The sequence below is a fragment of the Montipora foliosa genome, chromosome 11, assembly GCF_036669935.1.
Source record: "Montipora foliosa isolate CH-2021 chromosome 11, ASM3666993v2, whole genome shotgun sequence".
Lineage (NCBI taxonomy): Eukaryota > Metazoa > Cnidaria > Anthozoa > Scleractinia > Acroporidae > Montipora > Montipora foliosa.
Window position 1 is genome coordinate 41,353,546 of NC_090879.1, and position 5,000 is coordinate 41,358,545.

Sequence of the window (5,000 nt, forward strand, 5' to 3'; positions counted from 1 at the left end):
CCGAAAACCATGAGTGGCTGGAGAGCAGAGAGTCAAGAATGGTGTAAAGGAAAATCTGTGATGATTTAAATGCTCACACGAAATCAAACAAGATGGTTGACAAGTGTATGAAGAAAGTCAAGTATTCAATAGAATGTTACAAAGAAGCAAAAGAATGGAACAGGAAGCAGACTGGAGGGTCGAAGAAGAAAAGCCTGTTTTACAAATACGGGTAAAACAAATGATTCAAGAAAAAGCCAAAAACAGCGAAAATACATGAGATCACTTATGATGATTATCCATTCTTGTGCAAAAATGTTTTGTTTTTCCTGATGTAAGAGGAGAAGGAGAGTCATTTTTTCCGAGCAGGTTATGATTGGTTATGATGTCAAACAAAAACGTTTTGGAACTGCAAATTTCGGTAGTGCGACCAAGACTAAAAATTGGAAGATGAAAACTGTCTGCCACAAAAATTGACCACCAAAAATTAGAAGATACAAAAATTCACTTAGTGCGACCTGGCCCTGATAAACACTCGGGAAAAGCTTATGTCCATTTACAATAGATTTATCTAATGAAGCTCGTTTTTTTGCGTAGTTTCAATCATTTTGTCAATCCGGCTAAGTTTGAAACACGTATGGCAGGGTGGTCTATTGATGCTGTAAGTATTATTGTTGACGGATGCTTACTGTACTTAGGGACTCAAAGGGAGCTGATTCAATTGCTAGATAATTTTGTCTTGGCCAATAACGATTGTTTCCTTGTCACGGCGGATGTTGCGTCGCTTTATCCCAATGTTGACACAAAGAAGGCACTAATTTTTTTATACATGTAGCTCTCGACCTGTTTGTACGTGAAGCAGGGGTTCCTGAGACCCCACTGTTGATACAGCTTGCCAGACTTGTTTTTGAAAACAGTTAATTATCTTCAGAATTAATTTTAGCCCGGATATTTTTCATCAAGAGTTTGGTATTGCTATGGGCACACCTTTTTCTATCACAGCGGTGAATGCATTTATGTACCATCAAGAGAACGATATTGTCGAGCACTATTTGCTATCTCACTATCTCACTTTATACAAGCATTTCATTGATGACATTTTTGCCATCTGTTTTGGACCCAAGGGTACCTTGTTAGAATTCCTTAGTGCTCTTACCAACAAAAATGACCATATTAAGCTTACTTAATGTATCAGCAAGAGTAGCATTTCTTTTCTGGACCTGTTTCTCTTTAGAGATGTGTCTTCTGATGTACTGCAATTTTCCACTTTTGACAATGATAGTTAGCCGGGAGAAGTGTCTCACTTGCCTTACTTTGTTGTGCCCCTTAACAAATACCTGTACATACTGTACATTGTACCCTTCGAGTCGTTTCACCCTTCTAGCATAAGAAAGCTTTTATTAAAGGCAAGTTAATGAGGTATGCTAAAAACAGTTCTTCCTACCAGTCTTTCTCTGAGACTAGGGATAAGTTCTGGAAGCGGCTACCTGTAAGGGGGTATCCAGTTAGATTTTTGCTACCACTGTTTCCCGAAAATCAGATACAGTGACAGATATTGGGTAAAGAATACACCATGATCGGAGTAAGGAAGATTCAGATCTGCATGTAAGCAGACTTTTGCAGACACTGTATTCTGAACTCATGAAGATATTAACAGCAAGAGAGAAGACATGTAAATCTGTACATTTACATCAGCAAAATCAGTCTGCACTGAGAACAATAATACGGCTCACTTAAACAAGACCATAATAAAGTTGGAGCATCAGTTTCTCTTGCTGCAGATCTTTGTACAATCGATGCAGATGCATGTATAGTTTCAGAGTTTCACATCAATAGTTTAATACCAGATGCGCTAATTATCATAATTTAAAGGATACAAATCATTCGACAGAGGTAGAGAATGGGGAAAAAAGGACATGAGAAAAGGTGATGGTACAGTTATTTACCTTAGAGAAAAAATAGTCGATCGAGATAATAACTTTGAAATGTTGTCCATCAAGATTCTACTCACTTCAGGACACAATATATTAATAATTGGAGTTTCCCACCCACCAACTTTTACTTATACTGAGTCTGGTCTGATTCACACCATTATTAAGTTTACTGATGAATTTCTTGACGATTGTTTCGATGGTGCTCTTTTGTGTGGCAGAGATTTAAATCAGCCTCAACTTCAACACATTGTGTGCATTATCTGGTCTACATCTACATGTTCTTTCACGAGAAGAAGGTGCCTAGCATGTGCCGTATCGAAATATTGGGTACTGCATAGGCCACAATAATGACCATGAGCTTAATAATATTATTTCATGATAATTACATGTAAGTCTTTTGGGAGCTTCATCTACAAGACACGTAACTTTTTTGACCTGTCCTTTTACAGTCTACAAGGTCTTTTTTCATTACCCATAGAACCACCATCAATTTCATGAATGTCCTTACAACTCAGAATGAATATAATTTTATACATGTAGTTACCATGGTGCCCTTAGCGCACGCTGATTGTTGTTTTTGTGTGAAAAAACCAAGATCCACTCAGTCTTTTCATGAAATATCAAAAGGAACAATGTACAATTATTATGAATCTTTTCAGTTCAATTCTTGATAATTTTGAGGCTTCTTGCAAAGTGTCTTTTAAAAATAAGGATTATGTCTGTTTCTGATGAAGTGTTTGCATTGTACTTCTTGTACATGAAATGTAGCTGTATAGTTCTTCTTTGTCTTGTTTATGTACATATACTGTACACATACATGATCATACATGAATTTAATGATTTCTTATTTATTCATGTATCTATTTGTAAGAATAAAAATCCTTGGTATTTCAATAGTAGTACAAACTCAATTATTGTTAGATTGTAAACTTACTAGGCAGTTTCATCTGCATCACCACAACAAGAATGCCTGACCGGCAGAAGGCAAAGTTTGCGTGCACTAGATGTGTGCTATCTTATGATAGTAAAGTAGGCTTTTACTTGCAAAGCAGTAAACCCAAACCTCCTTTAAGGCAACATAGCAGAGCTTTATTCCTCCACACTTTTCTAAAAGCAGAGAGAATAAGCTCAAATGTGGGAAAACAGTTCACATAAACACAGCAATCATCGGGTGGAATCGCCACCAAACCATGTACTTTCTGTCGACTTTTCTCACACACTCTGAAGGTGAGTCCCTGGTATGTTTTCAATACTTCTGTACACATTTGAACTTAGATTTGGGCAAGTAAGTAAGAGGGTAAGTTAAGTTCTGGGCATTTTCAACCAATCATCAAGTGGAAACGATGTGCTTTCTGTCGGCCTTTCTCAGGCACCGTGAAGGTGAGTCCCTCATATGTACTCAATACTTCTGTAAACATTTGAAACTTATATTTGGGCACAGCTCTCACTCGTGTTTCAAGCATTTCATCAAAAAGTATTGTCAGAACCCATTTTGAGATATTACTGTAATTTAGTGTCGATTTCTACAGTTTCGAGAGCGGCAATGAATGTGTATCATGCGGTACCAGTGTTTCTTCGTAAAGTATGTTATAGGTTAATTGTAAAGCTGAATTCGGTGAGTCTTTCTCATGTATAGCATTGTACTGTATCTTCACAAAAGTAAAACTACAGCTGTAACTTGATGCTCCGTGAGCACATACTGGGTTGCCTGTGGTACGTGTTACACAAAAACAGAAGGGACTGAGTTGGGTGGTATTGAACTGCAGCGTTCCACTTAATTTTTCCATGTAGGGGGTCATTGAGACCATCATTGACACCATTTGAGAGGTCACCCAGACTTCCTACCAGCAGTGAACCTTTGGCTCACACGTTCACAAGTTTAATTCTTTTGAAAAGTCCTGTCCCATTTTGAGGTCTTTTAGTTCGTTAAGCTTTAGAAATAAATTCACTTCAAAGATAACAAAACACGCCTTTGAGTAAAACTCACTCGTTTCTCCTTTAATTAAATAGTCTGCAAATAAACTAACTACAAATTTCTCTGACAGACGTTTTCCTGCAAGTCATGCATGTCTTGCAGTTGCACTAAGCAAATGTTTATTACGCATAATAAGGAAGGACTGAACATGTTGTTTCCGCTTCATAATTTCTCTTCTTTGCAGTCTAATCTGATGCCAGGTCAAAATTTTTTTGGCTTTACGTTTGCATCAGAAAGTACCGTAAAAGCCGGGAGTTAACAGTAAAATACAAGCCAAAAGAGAGACTGCAGAGGCACAAATGACAATCGAAACATCTAATTTATATCCAGTATATAAGAAATTGATGGAAAACCATCCAAAACAAGCACCAGCTGAAGAGAAACGAATTGCCAGATGTTCAGCGATGGGAAATTTACGGGTGACCCGAAAACACTGATCCCCGGTTCGTGGACCCCCCATGGACCAGGTCCACGGACTACCTTACGGACCGGTCCACGGACTACCCCTACGGACCCCCTCTACGGACCAACATAAAAATACAAACAAAAATAAATAACAACTAAGTATTAAATTTGACTTACCAGTTGCCTGCACTCATGTCGGCAAAATTTTCAACCGTAACGCTCCTCAAATTTAATAGACTCGGGTGCAAACTGTATCAGTCACATGTGGCGACTTCCTTATTAGCTGTGTATGGAAGACTGCAGTGTTTCGAAAAAGACCGATAATACTTAAGTCTCGTGTTTTCTTTCCCTCCGCCCATAAACCCGCCCCAGGCTTCACGAAATAGAACACGACCTCTCTCCATCTCTCTCAAAATGGCGGAGGGAAAAAAAAACTCACGAATATATATAGAAATTGGATATTATCGGTCTGAGCAGTCGTGGCTCAGTTGGCTAGTGCACGGCTTTCGGAGCGAGAGGTGCCCAGTTCGATCCTCGGTGACTGAAAACGTCTGTTTCGACTTTCCTCTGATCCGTGTAGCTATAGCTTTAAATACCCGTAAAACAGAGCACTGACAGAGGGAGGGAGGGGGGTTAAGGGTGCACCGTCGGCTTCCATTGATACCTGCCTCATAGCTGAAGGAACTACCAACATTAAATAAAGTTAC

The 5,000-nt window shown here is 38.8% G+C and overlaps 1 protein-coding gene across 5 annotated transcripts in view; it reads right to left on the reverse strand.

The window, feature by feature from the left end:
• Positions 1-5,000, reverse strand: part of LOC137977519 (uncharacterized) — a 39,252-nt gene that overhangs the window by 33,435 nt on the left and 817 nt on the right. The gene's annotated exons all lie outside the window — the stretch shown is intronic.